The sequence below is a fragment of the Ursus maritimus genome, unplaced genomic scaffold (assembly GCF_017311325.1).
Source record: "Ursus maritimus isolate PB19 unplaced genomic scaffold, ASM1731132v1 scaffold_3, whole genome shotgun sequence".
Classification (NCBI taxonomy): Eukaryota; Metazoa; Chordata; class Mammalia; order Carnivora; family Ursidae; genus Ursus; species Ursus maritimus.
Window position 1 is genome coordinate 92,546,608 of NW_024425563.1, and position 22,560 is coordinate 92,569,167.

General features: G+C 37.3%; 1 pseudogene; it reads right to left on the reverse strand.

Moving 5' to 3' along the window:
• Positions 1 to 9,207: 9,207 nt before the first annotated feature.
• Positions 9,208 to 9,957, reverse strand: LOC121105766 (annotated as a pseudogene).
• Between the last annotated feature and the right edge of the window lie 12,603 nt (positions 9,958 to 22,560).

Here is a 22,560-nt window from a genome sequence, read left to right on the forward strand (position 1 = left end):
GTGACACATAAAATTAATCATCACAATAGCCATAAGATTTTTTTCTCTTACTGAAATGCAGTACAATTAGGATTTATTTAAATCTTTCATATCCATCAATACAGTTATATAATTTTTTTCCTATTGGCTTTAACAATGCCTGTAAAGTTTATTCCTCAGTTGTTAATAATTTTTGTCATCATTACAAGCATGACCTTTTTATTCTCTTAAATTTTTTCACAGGTTATGGCTTATACATGATAGCCATAAGTCAGAAGATACAGACTGGTCATCTGTAACCACGTTCCAGCCCACAGATGTGTTTGGGGGCCCCGCACACTGGAGACCTCTAATTCCGTGTAGTTTTGCTTTTATTATTTTACTTTGTTTTCTAATTTGAGTTAATTGGCCATATATATTGTTTTAATCAGGGGATGGCAATAAGAATCCAGAGTTCCAGATTCTCTGATGAGGCAGACAATCTTGCAGCCCTGGGCCTCCATCCCATCAGGGGCTGTTCTGGGTGGAAGGAGCTCACAGGCTTCCCGGGAAGCCCAGCCCTCCTCCTGGCTTCCTCAATGCCAGTTCCCACTTACAGTTAAACTTGTAATACTGTTTTCCTTATCCTCAAGTTCTGTAAAAATAAACTGTTTCTTCTTTCTATGTTTCTATCAAAATCTGGGGGAATAAAAGACAAGAATAGATGTTTGAGGAAAAAAAACAAGAGAGACTAATTATGAAAGAGAAGCATGTCATTTCAAGTGTGAAATGCAGTTTATTAAGATGTCAGTTTACAACTAACCAGAGTTTGTTAAATATGTGGATGTATCCGCATGTGTGTGTGTGCAAATATATATATTCCTATACATAGGAAAGACAAATGATCTAAATCTTAAATTGAAATAAAAAGTCCAGAATTTTAATTTCAGAATTTGAATAAAATTGTTGTGCTATGGTGACGCAGAGTCCTATGCTAAATGGAAAAAATTACCTACCCATCAAAACATTTTCTAGGTAATAAATTTATCTGAGTGTCTATTCAGTGCAGCAAAAAACTGCACAATTCTAGCAAACATTTACGAAGATAAAGTTAGTGGGAAATAAGTGTTACTCTTTCTAGTGGAGGTTGATCGTTTTCTGCCAAGTTCTATACGGACCCTGCTAGAGACTACATTTCCCAGCGTCCTTTGTGGCAACGGTGGCCATGTGATTAGGTTAGCACCTGTGCGATGAGCAAAAGGGATAGATATTAATTCTGTGTCACTTCTTGAGGAAACTGCTTGTCATGTTTTTCAGCACTTCCTGCAAATGGGTCCTCAGAAGCCCATTTCAATGGTGCAGACAAGGTAAACACCTCAAGAAAGGCTGAAACAAGATGCAAACAGTAAACGACGGCATGAGGCAGAACAGCCCAGCCAACCAGGGCTCCACCCACTTTGAAACTATTAGACGGGAGTGAAATCAACCTCTCTTTTCTTTATGTCACTGTATTTTGTTATACAAGCTTACATTTTCCCTAAATACCTTCAGCAAGTTAAAATATGGCTGAGAAGTTATAGAAAAACTGGTGTGGAATTTTAAGTCACTCATGGCATTTTCTATCATAGTTGATAAGACACTTAATAATACCTCCCTGTTAGTTATTTTAATTTATAGTGGCAATGAGAAATCTTAGGCACCAAAAGAAAATTTGGACACAGTGTCCATGAAAACGTAAAATCAAAAAATTACTTATTTTTGGGTGTGGAACTATGTAAAGAATTTTAATACGACTTGACAAAATTGGTAAATCTACCAACAGATGATGTTTCTTCCATGCCCAGGGTTATCATCCTTTTGTCAGGAAGTCTATATCTAACGTATTAACTTTTCATCTACTTGCTGCCTCGAATGAGGTAAATACTCACTTTGAGTTAAAGAATTAGAAGCAGAATATAACATGGATGTGGGGTAATTAACACATAACCTGGATACACTCAAGTCGCTTGACCCTGGGATGAAGGTTCAATGCTGTTCTCAATGACTTGGATACACATTACAGTAGTCTGCTGCTCTGCGTGGAGGGTAGTGGCTTAGTGCGGGATTAGAAATGACTTGTCAGATCATTCCAGGAAAATACCCCACCTCAGCTCACAAAGAAGACTCAAAGACTTGGCTTTTGCTTTAACAAGCATTTCTACCTACTTTGAAAATACTCCATAAAAGAGCCTATAGAGAGGGACGCCTGGGTGGCTCAGTTGGTTAAGTGTCTGCCTTTGGCTCGGGTCATGATCCCAGGGTCCTGGGATCAAGTTCCGCATCTGGCTCCTTGCTCAGTGGGAAGTCTGCTTCTCCCTCTGCCTGCAGCTCCCCCTGCTTGTGTTCACGCTCTCTCTGATAAATAAATAAATAAATAAATAAATAAATAAATAAATAAATAAATAAAATCTTTTAAAAAAAGCGCCTATAGATAGATACTTAGTTATGATTTCGCACCCTCAGGCATGGTGGATTTCAGCTTTAGCTTACTTTCCTACATTGCAATCAGTTTCCAAAAATGAAAATATGTCAGCATGAACTACATTCCCTAATATTGTGGAGTTAAAACTGAATTCAAAAACAGTTTCTTAGTAATAACGGATACAATGTGCTTGTTGTACGCTGGGCATTGTTCTAAGATCCGTGAATATATCTTCCCTCTGATAGAGATACTATAATTGTCATCACTTTATAGATGATGCACTGAGGCCCAGAAAGGTTGAAATATCGCCTCCAGGTCACAGTTCCCAAGTGTTGGAGCCAGGAGAGAATTCACACAGTCTGGCCACAGAATCAACGCTCTTAACCTCTGAACCCTAGAGTCTACACAGCTTACTGTGTGCCAACTTCTCATTTTGAGAAAAGTAAGCAACGATGCTCACTTTATCTTTAGCAGAAGAAGACTGAATAAAGAGCTACCAATGGAAGTTTCTGAGCTCAGAACATACTGTAACACATGTTTATATCATTCCATGAGAATTGTGCAAATATCCGGGGTATGATTGCACTAAATAGAAAAAGCATCGTACAAAGATTATGTTAGGTTAGGAATTTCCTAAATTTGTGAACAGCTGTTTTCTCTTATGAAATATGAAACCATATGAAACAGAATAGTATCCCAGTTAAAGGATTTAAGGTTGAATTCTGTTCTGCACATGACAATGGAAACATAAAACTCGATATTGCTATTTCACTATAAAATGTGTTATTCTTTTCAGGCTTAAATCAGCATCCCCAAGTGAGAAAAAATTGTAAAATGAAATTGTTTCGGTTTATCAATTTATATTTTTTCTACTTCAGATTTAAAACATAATCTTCAGTATAACAAATGTTTATATCACTTGTTTAAACCAAAACTCAATAAAATAAAAAATTTGTACTGCCTTCCTCACCATTTATTTCCTTTCACCCATTTTCATTCTGTGAAAAGGCTGTATGTGTTTGAACTGTGACCCCAGTTATAGATCGATGTGGGTTTATTGATTAACTGGCAATCTTACTAAACTCCCCGTAGTTCTAATATTTTTTTTCAATGAGGTTTTAGGGATTCCAGAGGAAGTATGGTAAGAGCTAACAAGTATAGTATTACATCTTTCTCTCTCATATTTATAATTCTAATTTAGTTTTACAACTTATTTTAATACTAGTGTATCCAGATCACTGTTCAGTAACAGTGAAATAAAAGATGATGGTATCCTCTCATTCCCAGGTATTCTGTTTCCACAGTGGGATGCCCAGGTCTCGAGTATGCAGTTCAACGATTTCCACAAATGTGTACCCATGTGAGCCACATTTCAATCAAGATATAGAACATCAAGGGGCACCTGGGTGGCGCAGTCGTTAAGCGTCTGCCTTCGGCTCAGGGCGTGATCCTGGCGTTCCGGAATCGAGCCCCACATCAGGCTCCTCCGCTAGGAGCCTGCTTCTTCCTCTCCCACTCCCCCTGCTTGTGTTCCCTCTCTCACTGGCTGTCTCTCTCTGTCTAATAAATAAATAAATAAATAAATAAATAAATAAATAAATAAATAAATCTTAAAAAAAAAAAAGAACATCAAGAGCATTTTAAGTTCTTCTGTTGCCTGTCCCATTCGGCTGAAAGAACGTCATAGGTCCTATCGCCATAAGACACCCCACATTGGAAGGGAAGTATCAACTTCATAAAATCCCTGCAAGAACTGAGGAAACCAGATGTGGCAACCAGCCCAGGCCTTTGACATCCAGCATTCCACATCCCTCCCCCAAATCCCAGAGCTGGTGGATTTCAGTTTCTTTGGATGAGTTTGTAGATGGCTTTGCGGTCCAAGAGTAGACTGGTGGAGTAGCAGTAAAGACGTGGTGATCGGTGAAGTTCTTAAGTTCACCTCCTCACCTCCCCTAAACTGTCTGGTAGGATGAGAACTAGAGTGTGTGTTTTGACCTTTCCTGTATGCACGTTAGAGGATAAGGTAGCTGATATTCCCAGGGAAACTTAAAGTCACAGGCCGAAAGAAGAAATGAGAGAAGCACACAACTACTTAAAAAATATTAACAAGTACAAAAGACATACTGCAAAAAGAAGTATTATTAGATTAGATAAGCAATGAATTGAAAGTAAGCACAAAATACCTTCAGGGCATCAGGGAGGCTATTATTAATATGAAGCAGGAAGAAGTCGTTGAAAAGAACCAGATGAAATATGAAATATATAAACATACAGGAGTTGAAATAATTAATACAATTCAATTCAATCCCAGTCAAAAATTTGGTTTGGGGGGCGCCTGGGTGGCTCAGTCGTTAAGCTTCTGCCTTCGGTTCAGGGCGTGATCCCGGGTTCTGGGATCGAGCCCCGCATCAGGCTCTTCCGCTGGGATCCTGCTTCTTCCTCTCCCACTCCCCCTGCTTGTGTTCCCTCTCTCGCTGGCTGTCTCTCTCTCTCTGTTGAATGAATAAATAAAATCTTTAAAAAGAAAAATTTGGTTTGGCAGTTTTATAAAGAACTTGATTTGCTCTAAATGTCCACTGAAGAATAAGATCTATGAATAACTAAGTTAACTTTGAGAAGGGGAATTTGCTTTCCTTTCGATGAGGGCCTACCACCAAGCCACACTAATAGCAACAGGATAGGATTGGCATGAAAACAAATAGAATAAAATTGGGAATTTAGGTCCAAGTGTAAATGGAAATCAATGCATAATGAAGAAGAAAATTATTTCGGGGAGAAAGGAAGGTGATCCATGTCCAAAGAAAAATGCATCTGGATCCTTACCTACAATGGTACACAAGTGTATCTCCAGATAGAGAAAAGACCTAACCGGAAAAGATAAAGCTGAAATGTTAATAGAAGTTGTTTTTAAAAAGTATCTTCATGATCTACAGAGAAAGAGTAAAAGAGGGTTTCTTTCATACCACAAATTGGCACTTTACTTAAACTTATAAACGTACATCCTCAGAACGTTGGGATAGGTTCAAGTCTTTTCCTTTGCCGAACAGAGCTCTATGTGCTTTCCTAAATAAATCACAATTTTTTTTATATTGTCAAAAATTAGATAAGCAATTAGAGAAATCTGATATGGAATGGTCTTTATTTTTGGCTTTTTCTATTTTTTTTGAAAGATAACTCATGGGGTCAAGTGCAAAAATCGTAAGTATACAGTTTGATGATTTTTTGCGCTTGTATGTAACCGTATAACCACCACAAGGGTCAGCGTATAATTTGCCTCACCCCAGATAATCCCCTCCTGCTTTTTCCCAGGGGAAAAAAAATCCCTGGCCATTATTCTGATGTCTAACACCACAGGCTGATTTTTACTATCATATCTTGTATAGTATGGAGTTCTAATTCTGTACTATGTTCTCTTTTGTGTCTGGTTTCTTTTGTTTAACAAAATGTTTTTTAAGATTTTCACCTATGTTGTCGTGTGCATCAGGGTTTATTCTCTTGTTGTATAGTAAGTATGCCATTGCACAAATATCACACGATGAGTTTACACTTTCTCCAGTTGACATGGCAGCTCCTTTTTTCCAGTGTTGGGCTATAATGAAGAAAGTTCCTATGGCCATTCTTACAGATCCCTTTTGGTGGACATACACCTTTCTCTTGGGTTTATATCTAGAAGTGGAATTGCAGGCCATAAGGTAGGCATGTGTGTAGTATTATGTAGTGCCATACAGTTTTCCAAAGTGTCTGAACAAAGTTACACTTTGCTCAGCCATGCAGTTGCTTTAAGTCCTCAATGACACTTGTTATTTTCACTCTTTAAAATTTCAGATATTCTGGGGGGCAGATAGTGGTAATACATTGTCATTTTAATTTGCATTTCTCTAATGATTAATGAGGTTGAGCACCTTTTAATATGCTCATTAGATATTTAAATACCAACTGTTTTGAGTTGCCTACTCAGGCTTTTCTCCACTTTTAATAAACAGCTATTTATCTTTACTTTTTTGATGACAGAAATTCTTTATATAATCCAAATATGAGTTCTTCTCTTAGTCTGTGACTCACCTAGTCACATTCTTTTTAAAAATTAAAAACATTTACTTCTAATATAATCAACTACAGTGTTATAGTAGTTTCGAGTGTACAGTATAGTGAACCAACAATGCTATATGTTACGCAGCTCATCACAGTAAGCGCACTCTTAATCCCTTTCACCTATTTCACCCATCCCTCCACCCACCTCCCCTCTGGTAACCATGTTTGTTCTCTATATTTAAAAGTCTGGTTGTTTGTCTCTTTTTTAATTGTTCATTTGTTTTGTTTCTTAAATTCCACATATAAATGAAATCATACGATATTTGTCTTTCTTCACTTGGACTCCACTTGACTTATTCCACTTAGCATTGTATCCTCTAGCTCCATCCATGTTGTTGCAAAAGGCAAGATTTCATTCTTTTTTTACGACTGAGTAATATTCCATCGCATATATATACATATATATATATACTTCTTCTTTATCCATTCATCAGTTGATGGACACTTGGGTTGCTTCTGTAATTTGGCTATCCATTATTATGCTGCAATAAACATAGGGCTGCAAAAATCTTTTCAAATTAGTGTTTTCATATTGTTTGAGTAAATACCCAGTAGTGGAATTACTGGATCCTACGGCAATTCTATTTTTAATTTTTTGAGGTACCTTCATACTGTTTTCCACAATGGCTGCCCCAGTTTTCATTCCCATGAAGAGTACACGAAGACTCCTTTTTCTCCACAGCCTCACCAACATTTGTTTCTTGTGGCTTTGATTTTAGTCATTCTGACAGGTGTGAGGTGACATCATTATGGGTTTGATTTATTTCTCTGATTATGGGTGATGTTGAGCATTTTTCATGTGCCTGCCAGCTATCCATATATCTGTTCATGTTTCCTGCCCATTTTGATTGGATTGCCTGGGATTTTTTTGGCATTGAATTGTATATGTTCTTTATATATTTTGAATACTAATCTTTTATCAGATATGTCATTTGCAAATATCTTCTCCCATTCAGTAGGTTGTCTTTTAGTTTTGTGATTGTTTCCTTTGCTATACAGAAGCTTTTTATTTTGATGTAGTCCCAATAGTTTGTTTTGCTTTTGTTTCCCTTGCATCAGGAAACACATCTAGAAAAATGTTGGTACAGTTGATGTCAGAGAAATTACTGTTTGTGCTCCCTCGTAGGATTTTTATAGTTTCAGGTCTCATGTTTAGTCCCTTAATCCATTTTGAATTTATTTTTGTGTGTGGCATACAAAAGTGGTCAAGTTTCATTCTTTTTCATGTAGCTGTCCAGTTTACCCAACACCATTTGATGAAGAGACTGTCATTTCCCCATTGCATATTCTTGCCTCCTTTGTCAAATATTAACTGACTGTATAATTGTGGGTTTATTTTTGGGCTCTCTATTCTGTTCCATTGATCTATGTGTTTATTTTTGTGCTAATACCATACTGTTTTGATTTCTATAGATTGTAGTATATCTTGAAATGTGGCATCATAATACCTCTAGTTTTGTTCTTTTTGAAGATTTGCTTTGGCTATTCAGGATGTTGTGTGGTTCCATACACATTTTAGGATTGTTTGTTCTAGTTCTGTGAAAAATGCTCTTAGTATTTTGACAGGGATTGCATTACATCTGTAGATTGGGTAGCATGGACATTTTAACAATATTCATTCTCCCAATCCATGAGCATGGAATATCTTTCCACTTGTTGGTGTCATCTTCAATTTCTTTCATCAGTATCTTATAGTTTTCAGAGTAGAGGTCTTTCACTTCTTTGGTTAAGTTTATTCCTAGGTGTTTTATTCTTTTTTAGTGCAATTGTAAAGGGAATTATTTTCTTAATTTCTCTTTCTGCTATTTCATTATTAGTGTATAGAAGTGCAGTGGGTTTCCGTATATTGATTTTGTATCCCATAACATTATTGAATGTTTTTATCAGTTTTTATCAGTTCTAGTAGTTTTTCGGTGGAGTCTTTGGGGTTTTCTATAGATAGTATCATGTCATCTGCAAACAGGGAACATTTTTATTTTTTCCTTACTAATTTGGATGCCTTTTATTTCTTTTTCTTGTCTGATTGCTGTGACTGGGACTTTCAGTACTATGTTGAGTAAAAGTGGAAGTAGACATCCTTATCTTGTTTCTGATTTTAGGGGAGAAGCTCTCAGTTTTTCACATGCTTATTCACATTCTTAATGCCATCTTTTGATGAACATAGTTCATAATTAAACTAAAGTCAAAATTATTATTTTTTCTTCTATGTTTAGTTTTTGTGGGATTCTGTTTAGGATATCTATGCTACCCCCAAAGTCATAAAGATATTATTTTATATTTTCTTCAAGAAGATCTGAGTCTATGATCCACCATGAATTAATTTTTTAGTATGGTGTGAGGTAGGGAATTAAGGATGGGGATAAAGAAAGGGGGGTGGTAATCAGAAGGGGGAATGAAGCATGAGAGACTATGGACTCTGAGTAACAAACTGAGGGCTTCAGAGGGGAGGAGGTGGGGTAATGGGATAAGCTGGTGATGGGTAGTAAGGAGGGCACGTATTGCATGGTGCACTGGGTGTTATACGCAACTAATGAATCATCGAGCTTTACATCAAAAACCAGGGGTGTACTATATGGTGACTAACATAATATAATAAAAAAATATATTATTAAAAAAAAGAAATTCCTATGGGGGAAAAAAGGATCATTGTCTTTTTTTAATGTCTGGACTTATCTATTTATTACTCTTAGAAAATCTCATTTTTGACTGGATTCAGGTTTAGAGGTAGAAGCTGTCAGAGAGGGCAGCCTCTGTGTCTTGGCAATCTGTGCCTGCCATTTTTCTTTGGCCTCCTTCTTTCTCTTGGCCAAAAGTTTAGCATGTTCTGCAGCCTCTTCCTTATTTTTTCTTAGTGTGCTGTTTCTTCAGAGCAATATGCCAATGTTTATGTCGGAGGACATGTGGAGTAACAAGATGCTGAATCTTGGGCATTTTGGTTCTAGGTTCCTTACCTTCTTTATGTAGGGGCTTTCTCACAACACAGTGGTAGACATCATCTTCTTTAGAGAGATGGAAAAGTTTGCAGATTCTGCTAGCACTTTTGGGCCCCAGGCAATAAGGCACAGTAATATCAGTGAGTCCAGAACTATCCTTCTCCCATTTCTTTAACAATGACAAAGTTAAGAACACTGAGATTGGCATCCACAATGCAACCCCAAACTGATTTGTGCTTTCTTTCTCCAGTCCTCCTTGGTCTGTAGCAGGAATACCTCTTAGTCAGCAGCAGGCAACACAGCCATGGGTCAAACACCCTGCTTCATGGGGAAGACTTGTTTGTCATTGCCACCACTGGTTCAGACCACTTAACCCTTCCATTCGTCATACAGAGTATCTGCAACAATTTCTGTGGCCATACGCTTCTCATAAAAGGTACTAAGTTTGCATTCGTCATCCACTTCAATGCATTTCTGGCAGCCAGTAGCTGGGAAAGAGATGTTTAGCTTCATCCTAAAGCAAACTACCACCTCCTAAGCACCATGAAAAATAGCAGGGTCATTTTCTTCATTATGTCGTTATACAGTTGCTTTGGCACTATTTTTTTGAGAATATAGTCCTTTTCCTAGTGAATTGTGGTAATGCCTTTATTGTAAATCAAGTGATAGTGTCTGTATAAGTCTATTTCTGGACTAATCTCTTCTGTTCCATTGGCATATTTGTCTACCTTTGTACCAATATCATTTTATCTAAATTACTGTAGGTTTTACAGTAAATCTTGCAATCTGATAGTGAAAATCTAACTTTTTCCCCTCAAGATTGCCTTGGCTCTGCTGGAAACAACATTTTTCCATAATTTTAGAATTTTAAAATTTAGAAATCTGTAAGTGTACAAAGAACTTTGTGCTGGGATTTTGATTGTTATGGTCTGAATGTATAGATCAATTTTAGCATAGTTGGCTATATTAACAATATTAAGTCTTCCAATCCATGGACATGGTATATCCCCATTGTGATTCCCATGATCCCACATCCTGAGGTTTATTCTTTTTTATAATCTGTTTGTTCTGAGTGTGGGTTGAGACTTAGAACTTGCTTCCAACCAATAGAATGTGGCACTGGTGATGGGATGTCACTGCTGTGATTACATTATGTTATATAAGATTTCATCTTGCTATTACTATTGCTCTCTTGCTGAACTCAAAGAAGCAAACTACTATCTTGTCAACTGCCTGCAAAAAGGACCACATGGCAAGGAACTGCAGGCAGTCTCTAGAGGCTGAGCACGACTTCTAGCAGACAGCCAACAAAGAAACTCACCCTTCTACAGTCACGAGGACATAAATTCTGCTAACAAATTGAGTGAGTTTGGGAGTGGATTCTTCTCCAATCAAGTCTCCAGATAAGAATGCTGTCCATCAACACCTTTACTGCAACATGGTGAGTCCCTGAGACAGAGATCCTTGCTAAGCTGTGCTTGAACTTCTAATCCACAGAAACTGTGAAATAATAAATATTTTAAGTAAAAAAAAAGTGTTAATTTTTTACACAGCAACAATTAACTATTCCATCATTTGCTTATGTCTTCTTTACATTTCTAGCACTGTTCTGTAGTGTTCAGTGTAGAGGTCTTCCATATTTTTCAGTAAATTTGTTTCTAGATATTTTATATTTTTGATGCTGTTATAAATGACATTTTATTTTCTAATTGCTTATTACTATTGTTTATAGCATATAGAAATAATATTTTTACCTGACCTTTTTTCAAAAATTCTGTTAAATTCAATTATTGATTATAATAGTCCATTTGTAGACTCCTTTGAATTAGCTATCAACCATGTTATCCAAGAATAAAGACTGTTGTGCAATTTCCCAATCTTTATATATTTTGTTTCTCCTCATTTATTGATCTGAGGAGAACTTCTAATACAGCGTTGAATGTGAGATGTAATATTGGACACGCTTGTTCCATTCCTGAAATCAGGGAGAAAGTATTCAATATTTCACCATTGTCTATATCATTATCTGTAATTTTTATGTATATTCTATAACAAAATTAGAAAGTTCTTTTTTATTCTTTGTTTGCTGAGAGTTTTATGATAACCCGTGTTGAATTTTATGAAATGCTTGCACTCCATTTTCCTGTGCCATGGTTTGGAAAATGACTGGGAGAGAAAGTTGAGTGAGTGTGAAGCTCACCTCATGTGCTTCTCATTTCTTAAGGTCTACAGCCCTGTGTTGGTTGTTGTCCAACACTTGTGAACAGTTGTTTTATTTTTTTACAGCTTATACAGTTTTTGATAGCAGTCCACTCAAGACAGGTGTCTGAAATAGGCCTTCTTACACACAATGCCAAAAGCATAAACAATAGGGAAAATGTGATATATTTTTTATGTAAAATATAAGGGTTTATATTTTTAAAAAGAGTATATTAGGGAGTAGGAATGGGAATGGGGAATGGAAGAGAGTGGATAAATAAATGAATGGGTAAAACAAGAGAGGGGCTTTGCTTGGACAACTATGTGAGTGTGCCATGAATTCATCCTTCTGCACCCATGGCCCAACCATGCATAAAGGGCAATCTCTGCTGAAATATAGAAAGATGACTATAAGTGATGAGATGGCCCTAATAATTTAGAAGGATACTAAATTAGCATTCGACTTGCTTCACAAAGTGGCTTCTGAGGGTTAGCAAGGAATGGTCTCAAAAAGCAAGTTTGGTTGAATCTTTCTCTAGCTCTTCAAATAAGTAAATAAATAAAGATAAGAGAGATGGGGAAATAAGCAATAGGGAGATAGAATATCGGTCAACTCCCAAATCAGCATCTTGGAGGTAGAAGAATGATGGTACCATTTCCTTTTTGGTATAAGCCCTAAAGCTTTGCTTACGGGGATACTTGGTGAGGGAGACGCAAAGTACCTCCTTTCTTTGCTTAGATGGTTTTGGTTTCATTAAGCAAAACCAAGATGGTCCATAAAATAAGCCTTGTGTTCCCCCCCCCCCCAATCCCGTGTCATCTGACAGACAATTAGTGTCATTTTCTTTCAGAATCTAATATAAGGTCAAAAGCCCATCTCAGTTTTCAATTTCATTTTGTTTTTAACCTTTCTTATATCTTCCGGGGTATTTTGGGGAGACATTAAGGGAGAATACACTGGAAGCTACTTGTCAGTTGCCCTATTCTAACAGATGCCTCATTGAAATCATTTATTATGTTTCAAAGGATTTAAGTTTTGACATTGTTCCAAACTCTTGAGTCATATTTCCTTCCAAGCCTCATAGCATAGAATCATTTTTACATTTTCCTTTAAAATTTCTCTGAAATTTAAAGTATAATAAAGCAAACTTTTAAAAGTGATGGGATTTGATTCACCAAATAATAAATAATATAAAATATGTAAAAATAGCTCTAATAAAAATATAAAGAAAACTAAATAAGAACATGAGGCCTGAATACAGACTTGTCTAAATAAATTAACCTTGTTTCTAAAGGCTAAAAGTTTGATGGTCTGTAAATTAGTATTTATGATCTGAGTGATACCATTCTAATTAAAATTGTGATATTTGAAAATGCTATTCCAAAATTTATGCGAATTAGCACGATAGAATTTCCTATATCTTTTTTTTAAAAGAACGAAATGGGAGAGGAAGAACTTATCTTACCAAATTTGAAATAATCAAAATTTGTAATAAAAATACTGGCTCACCAGATTATAATGGCCCATGGATAGGCCTTAAAATACGTAAGGATTTTGTGTATAAACAAAGTGCTATTACAAATTAGTGGGGACAGAAAAAAGAAATTCAATAAATGACATTAAAAAGTTACTTAATGCTTTAAAAAAGAAAAAAGAAAGAAACTTCGCCTCACACCTTATACAAAAAATGAATCCCGGTTGATTAAATAAACAAATGTTAAAAAACATACTATCAAAGAGAAAACATATTTTAATAAAAAATAACATTTCTAAAAAAATTTTTTTTTTTTTTAAAGATTTTATTTATTTATGTGCCAGAGAGACAGCCAGCGAGAGAGGGAACACAAGCAGGGGGAGTGGGAGAGGAAGAAGCAGGCTCATAGCGGAGGAGCCTGATGTGGGACTCGATCCCATAACGCCGGGATCACACCCTGAGCCGAAGGCAGACGCTTTAACGACTGCGCTACCCAGGTGCCCCAACATTTCTAAAATTTAATAGAAAGGATACACGGTCTATAAGTTAGTGTTAAACAGGGATAATATTTGCAATGTGGATGACAGATTAAAGGTTAATCTCCATATTACAAAAGTAGCTTTTTATACTGATAATGAATAGAAAAAAATCAAATTAAAAATGAATAAAGATATGAATAGACATTTCATAGAAGAGTAAAACCCAAACAATAAATACATCCAATAAATATATGAAAATATTCTCCACCCCCCTCAGCAGAAATGACAAATTTAGGTAACAGCCAGATATCATTTCTTTTTTTTTTTTTAAAGATTTTATTTATTTATTCGACAGAGATAGAGACAGCCAGCGAGAGAGGGAACACAAGCAGGGGGAGTGGGAGAGGAAGAAGCAGGCTCATAGCGGAGGAGCCCGATGTGGGGCTCGATCCCGGAACGCCGGGATCACGCCCTGAGCCGAAGGCAGACGCTTAACCGCTGTGCCACCCAGGCGCCCCAAGATATCATTTCTTACCATCAGACTGGTAAAAATCAATGGTCATAACACCTACTCATTTCATCCATTACAGTTGGAAACGTACACTGTTTCAGCACATTTTAAAAAGCAATTTATCAACATCCCTTAAAACTGAAAATAGACACATTCTTGATTCAGCATTTGACTGCTGGGAATCTACCCATAGAAATGTAAACATAAGTGTGGAAGACAATGGGAGACAAAGATGCTGATTACAGATCTGTTTATAAGGATAAAAATCTTGGAAGTAGTATGAACTAATGAAGGGAAGGGTTGAATAAACTTTGGAATACCAGTAAAGAAGAATGTTATGTAACCAATAAAAGAATAAGTTAGAGCTTTATTAGCTTACTGGGAGGAGCTGGATGGGGGTGGGAACGGGCAGATAATTCTCTTTCCAAACTGGAAGGCACTAGAAAGTTGCCAATCAAAAAAGTAGAGCAAAGGGGGTCAGAAATCTATTCCATAGTAAATTGTTTATGTATTTATCATGCCTTGAGACTAGGGTGGGAATTTAGAGCAAGGGAGAAAACAAAAAGGAAAAGATGATTTCAATTTCAAATACACTGAGAAATCTTAACTCAAAACAGGGTTTGGGTGGGAAACTCCAGCAGGAACTGATGCGTGGAAGCAGAAACTCATTGTGTGTTGTAAACATGTTCATTCCTGTGGGGCCGAAGCTGGACATGGCTGGGAATCTGCTGCTCAAGAGGGGGTGTTGTGGGGTAAAGCACAGGTGTGAAATGCAGAGAAATCAAGGTGTTGATATTTTGTATTTTATTTACATGGCTTTGAGCTGAGCCTGGGCTTCATAACTTCACAGGCCGACAGAGCATCGGGTATCAGGTATCTTGACAATATAGAGATGCTTTTGTTTTGGGGTCTCAAGAAAGAGCATTCTTAAATGCTTCCCACCCCTCCTCCTACCACACCAGAAAGCCTGAGCCATTGCCACAAAGAGGGTCATTTAATCCACTCAGCTCCCAGCCTCCCTGCTGACTGCCATCAGCCACAACACTTGGGCTCAGATACAAACGTGACTAGTAATTAAAATATCTTTTTCAGGCAAGGGTCTCCATGTCATTGTTGTTGTTGTTCCTGCATTTGTGTATTTATTTAAGCTGTAATAGCGGCATAAAATAAGGAGGATCTGGGTCTGTGGAATGGATCGATGTCTCTTATGCTCTGTAACGAGGTTAACCCTAAAGGATTGCTATAAAGACAAAATGAAATCATTCACCTGAAATCCTGTGTAAATATTAAAGAATAAGCAAATAGAACATGTTGGTATTAAATATTATTAATTTTAACCTTAAAGAAATATTAGGTCAGCGAGAGAAAAAAAATCAAAGAATAAATTGCTTTTTTTTTTTTTAAAGATTTTATTTATTTATTTGACAGAGATAGAGACAGCCAGCGAGAGAGGGAACACAAGCAGGGGGAGTGGGAGAGGAAGAAGCAGGCTCCCAGCGGAGGAGCCTGATGTGGGGCTCGATCCCAGAACGCCGGGATCACACCCTGAGCCGAAGGCAGACACTTAACCGCTGTGCCACCCAGGCGCCCCTGAATCGATCTTTTAAACACTCAAATAATTACAAGTTTTGGGAGATTTCCAACTGAACCTATTCATTTAGTATATTTTGGATAAATAATGACCCTGAGCTCTGAGTGAGCAGAAGAGACTTAGAGAACACTATGCTTATGTGTATATTACACTTGTGGAAGTAAATATTTGCTCATTTAATCCCCCGAGGTGGGAGTTGCCTTCTTACCCCCACATTCCAAAGCAAAGGGCTGGTCATCTAAGCATAACCTGGGAAGGGACGTGGCCAATAACTAATTTTGTGGCCCTTAGCTCAATACTATTCTGATGTTTATAAAAATTTGAGGTTAATATTTCTCCCTCTGCCTGCCTCTCTCTCTCTGACAAATAAAAATCTTTTAAAAAAGAAAAAAAAGTTTAAGTTTGGAAATTTCAGTGTGGATTTCCGTACAGAGAGTTCTTAGGGGTGCTGTCATTTCTGCCCTCTCCATGGAGAGAGGTGCTTCCCCTAACCTCAAACCTGGTGAGAAAAGCTACAAGAAATCCCCTGGAGAGAATGCTGGGTTGCATGTAGCAGTACAGGACAGTGGAAAGAGGTGGCTGGAAAATAACTAAGCCCCATCTACCAAAAGCACAATTTTCCTGTAACCAGATGCAGGCCAGGTGTACGTGAGGGGAAGAGCCAGCCTGGCACCTTTTTAAAGGACTGACTCCCTCTCAGGAGAGTGATGGGACTTCAAAAGAGAAGGTCTGAATGGGTGTGGGCATGGAGAGCCCAGAGCCCAAGCACAGGTGCAGCAGGCCACGGCCATGTCAGTGACGAGTGTTCTTGGAAGCTGCCACGTGTCACCTCCGAGAGAAAAGAGCCTCTTTAAACATGTAGCATGGCCAGATGCCAACACCAAGCTGGTGTCGCTTAAAGACAGCTGAGACATCACAAGGGATCTCAGGTAGGAAGGGCAGCAGGGCCCATAAAGGATTAGATTCAGGGGCTAAAGAGGGACAGGTAATCCAGGGTCTCGGGCAGGCCTCTCCCTTTCCCCACTGCCCTGCCCTCTTCGTCCCTTGCCTCCTCTCTCTACCTTCTAGGGCACTTTTAAATATATTTGAACCTCTGCTTCATCTTTCCTTCTTTCCAGTTTCTGCTATGAATGGTGCAAAGACTCAAACACGGCTCTGGCTTACAGGTTTCCTTACCTCTAGAGGGAACCCCAAACAGATAGCACAAATAAGGTCCCAATTCCAAATCCCTGGAAGAGAGACTTTGATCAGCCCAGCTAGAGTCAGATTTCTACCCTTAGCTCTCTCAACTAGGGTCAGGGCTGTAGGGTCATACTGTACAAATATGGCTGCCAAGGGGCACCCATCTGGATGTAGGAGCATTCTCAGGCCAAGGGGCATGGCCTGAGAAGATATCCCAATAGTTGTCTATTAAATATACACTCCAACACTCTGACTACGTAAATGCCAGCGATGCGGTTCATGTAGAAAATACTGAAAAAGGAAATAAAAATTCAAAGAGAACAACAACAACAAAAAGATCACACTTATCAAATAGGTCATTCAACATACATGAACTAGACTCCTAATTAAAAGGCAAAAGCTCTTAGATGAATTTATAGAGAAAGAGGATAAAATCTAACTCTATGCTGTTTACAGATGTCCTTAATGGCTTAAAATATGTAAAGTATATAAAACTGTGATTTCAAATGATGTTAACAAAATTAGTCACTTTGGAAGTTTCTAGAGCACCTCTCATTATTCTGAATAACTGGTAAATTAAGGATCAATCATTAATCCTCTCTTGGGGGCACACCTCATATTTCAGAGTACATTTGTAGTAGAATTCCAGCTAGTAAAAGCAGAAGGATTGATAGGATTAGATAATCATTTTGCAGCCCCTCATGAGAAAGTGGCCTTAGGTGACCATCAAACTACAAGCTAAAACCCTTAGGCGAAGGTGGGAAGGAAACTCTGTAATGGCTGGACCAGGCTGACCACCTGAAAAGCACAGACTCAGCCCTGTCATCTAATGTCACTCACAACGGGATACCTCTGATGTATTCTTAGCCAAAAAAATTGAACCAGCATCCAGTCCAACCTCTTCATCCACTTATGGGCTTAAAGGAAATACAGGGGGTAGAGGAACATGTTAAGTGACACCACACAGAAGCAACCACCCAAATCTAGAATGTAGGAATGGCAACAAGAGAAATGACCTGGTTACTTAACAAGCACATGACATTAAAAAAAAAAAAAAAAAAAAAGTGGGGAGAGGGGCAGAGTGTGAGAGATAAAAAGAAGCCTTAGGGACTCATCAGTCAAATGCATTATATAGAACTTATTTGGGTCCAGATTTAAGTAAACTAATCATATGATGTTATTTTTCGGACAATCGGGAATGTAAACCCAAACTGAGCATTAGATGATTAGAGGAAGAATTGCTCATTTTGTCAAATGAATCCTTGTACATGGTTGTCTTTTTAAAAATCTTAAAAGGACACAAAGCATTTATGGTCAAAATGATATGAAATACAAGATTTGCTTTAACATACTCTAGATATCCTTCCAAAAAAGTGTGCAGGTAAAAGATAAAACAAGACTTTAAAATATTGGTAATTGTTTAACCTAATCGATTATGATTTATGTGTCTAGTCTCTCTACTTTTGAATGTTTTGAAAATCTCTAAACTACTTCCCAAATTTATAAGGCATCATGTAAGCAAAAGAAAACGTTAACTGTAATAAATTCATTTGTTTAATTTTCCTTCTGGTAGGGGAAGTACCTTAAATCCCCGAACAGTTTTAGATTTCTTGGCTTCTCCTTCTGGATACCTTGACTTCTCACCCAATGTACATATAAGACGCCTTAGCTTTAAACCACCCTCTGAACACCCAACCGGACCATCCACAGTCACATCCTTAAAATTGGCTCAAGGATGAAGTTAGCTGGAAAATTAAGGACTAAGTCCAACAACAAAGAAAGCATTTCTCTGTTCACGGCAATGGCTTCAATGACTGTGAATTTTTCCATTTCTGGAAATGACATCAGTAAGGGCACTAGAGCCAAGTAGCTAGCTAAAAGCAGAGTTTCTGGATCCAGAGAGACTGTTGTCTCTTGCTCTGGCCCTGTCACGGACAAATAAGTTCCCGAACTTTCTGAGTCACTGCGTAAAGGGCAGAGAATCATAGTGGTTAACGTACGGGGTGATTGTGAAAGCACATTTCACTTAGATACGGACCCAGAGAGAAGGAGAGCAATGCATTAGGACACATGCCAATATAAGCAACACAATATTTATTTTATATTATTCGTATAGTATTTACTAATTTATAGTGTTTCTGGATTCATTTTTTCTACTGCTTCCAAACTCATCTCTTCCTTTGTGATCAAATTATTTTTCTGTTTGGAAGTCAAGTTTCTAAATAAAGCTAATTTCTTGGTAACAGGAAACTACCACCTTAAACCAATTCATCTTCCAATACTTCGGACTCAAGGAAACAATGGAAGCACACTTACTAATTAATTTAAAATCAAACTTTTATTTTGGATAATTCTAGATTTTCAGAAAAGTTGCAAAGGTAATACAAAAAGTTCCCACATACCTCTCAGCGACTTGTGTTGTTAAAACGTGAGTGTGAGTTATTTGTTAAACAATAGTTACTGGACTATTTTGAGAGAAAAAAAGTTGAATCCCAAATTGAAGGTAATAAAACTCTTCTCTTCATGAATTTAATTCATTTTCCCCTCGCTAGACTGTTATCTGGAACACAGCCTGACCCCCAATGAGTAGGCAGTAAATTTATGCATGCTTGAAGACATTGTCGAAATGATCAATAGCTTTTTGTAATTCTTCACTGTGGCATGTTTCTTTAGTGACAGAAAAGGTTTCTTGCTTCTGGTTCAGAAAAAACGGCAGATGCAGGAAAGCTAAGACCTCAGGGATGATGAATAAAGGACAAGTATATAATTTAGGGCAGTGGTTCTCAAAGTGGCCTAGGGACCCCTAAGGTGAGGTTAAAACTTCTCTCATAATACAATTTGTGAGATTGCTGGTGAGTTTAATGAATGCGGTTTTTTTTTCTATTGTAGAATAAAATGTATTAACATTTAGAAGATTTGCAAACCTCAGTGAAGCAGGAGTTTGAATAAAATCATGCACACAGAATGCAGGCCAATTGTAAGATAGACCAAGTATACTTCACTGTTACAGGCTATAGGAACCAAGTTCATCATCGCGGTTCGAGATTCCACACTGCAACCAATCTTCAAGAAATCAACACTTGAATTTAGGGAAGGTATCATAGTATCTATAATTATCTGCAAAGGCTACTAGAATATTCCTCCCTTTTCCAACTGTGTGAGGCTGAATTTTCTTCATATACCTCAACCAAAACAACACGTCACAATGGATTGAATACAGAAACAGGAATGAGAATCCTGCTGGTTTCCACTAAGCCAGACATTAAAGAAATGTGCAAAAATGTAAAGCAATGCCACACTTTTCCACAAATACGTTTCTTTCGGAAAACATTTTTTAACAAAAATACATAATTTATCATAACATTTAGTGGAATGATTATTGGTACTTTTTTTTAAGATTTTATTTATTTATTTAACACAGATAGAGACAGCTGGCGAGAGAGGGAACACAAGCAGGGGGAATGGGAGAGGAAGAAGCAGGCTCATAGCGGAGGAGCCTGATGCGGGGCTCGATCCCATAACGCTGGGATCACGCCCTGAGCCAAAGGCAGACGCTTAACCGCTGTGCCACCCAGGCGCCCCGATTATTGGTATTTCTAAATGAATTATTAAATGAGCATTTAATTTTTTATTTTAATCTTAAAGTACAGTAAAATACATTTATTTAAATTTACTTAAGTACAGTAACTATTAGTAATATAATCCACCTAAATAAAATTCTTTGGAGTTATCAATAAATTTTGCAAGTGAAAAAGCTTCCTGAAACCAAAAAGTTTGAGAACCACTTAAGTGTGTCTAAAGCGGAGAAAGGCTGACCACCAGGACAATGAAGACATGAGCAACACGGCAGCCCTGGGAAGCTAGTGACCTAATAAGACTATGTGTTTGGGTTTCATGCCCATATGGAGTTTCTGTTCCTTGTTCCCACATATAAAGGAGTTGGATGGGAGATCCTTGCATGAAGCTAAGACTTTCGAAGATCTACAATCTTGGAGAAAGGAGAATAATCAACTCTTCATAGGATTGTGAGATGACAAGGAAGTTCTTTCTTGCCATGAATTTGACATGGAAAAACAAATGCTTATGGGAAATTGAATCCCTGGGCCTGTACCTGAATTACAGTCCTGGTCGTCAAGAGGTGTAAAAGTCATAAGCAAGGCATTCATGTAAATAAGAATGGGTTCAGAGTGGTTGATACTTATGGGGCACCGAGCAGAAGCAAATGCAGAAGCTCTTCGGTGAAGTTCTTTAGGAACTCAGTCTTCATGAGATCCACAATGGCCTTGGGCAAACCACAGTTTGGTAAATTGGATGTTTAAAGAAGATTCCCCTTCTTTTTCTAACAACTGTGGTGGGAAGGGAATTTCCTTAACTTGGTAGAGAGTTTTAAAAAAACAAACACCTACAACAAGTACATATAGATATGTGACCTTAGAAGCAATTTAGGTAAAGGGCAAGGGTACCTGGTATCTCTGCTGCTTCTTCATTGATTTCGTGTCCCGGGCAATGCACAAGGACCAACTAAAATAAAGGAGGAAAGAAACGAAGTTGCCTTTTCTCACAGACAAATTATTTGAAATAATAAGGCAGTTCATCAATGTTCTAGATCTATAAGCAAAAACAGCTATATGCTTATGTGTCAGTGACAAATAATGACAAATGCAAATAAAAATATAATTAATACGGCAACAAAAAGTATAAGGTGACTAGGAACAAGAGAAAATTTTGAAAAAAATAAAAAAAAAAACCCTAAATAAATGGTGAGCCATATCATGTTTTATTTTCAGAGAAGGAAAGACTCAATGGAAATTCTCCCAAAATAAACATGTAAATTTAACGTAATTCCAAATAATGTTCTAACATGATTTTTCACTTTACAAGTTGATGTTGAAATTCATGTAAATATTACATGGTCAAATATTTTTAGGACAATTTTGAACAAGAGTAAAAATAAAGAGGGACACATCTCATTAGCTATGAGAACTTATTATAAAGAAATGGTAAATGAAGACGGTGCTGTATCTGTTGATAGACCAATAGGCTAATGGAATAAGATAAAAAGACCAGAAAAACCCCATATATGCATGTTTGAGAAGTATATGCAGGAGGTGGGGTTAAACCAGCAAGGAAAAAAATCAATTAACCTATAAAATATTGGGCTTTCCACTAAAATAAAAATAAAATTAGATTCTTCCTCATTCCATAAGCAAATCTAAATGGAGTAAAATAATAAAACTTTAAAAATAAAGTGTAGGAGAATATTTTAATGATATTGGAAAGATTTATTAATGAGGTCCAAAGAGCAAAAATACAAAGAAAAGATTGGAACATTTTTACCGTGTACCAAATAATCCCCAAAACTCAGGGTTTAGAAGACAAAGGTCTATTTTTGGGTCATGCTACACTTCCCTCAAGACTTGGCAGAGAAAAGATACGGACGCAGTGAAGAGAAGGGCCCTATGCACCCCAAAATTCATAGCAGCATTGTCCACAATAGCTAAATTGTGGAAGGAGTCGAGATGCCCTTCAACAGATGACTGGATTAAGAAGGTGTGGTCCATATATACAATGGAATATTACTCAGCCATCAAAAAGAACGATTTCACAATATTTGCTGCAACATGGACTGGACTGGAGGAGATAATGCTAAGTGAAATAAGTCAAGCAGAGAAAGACAAT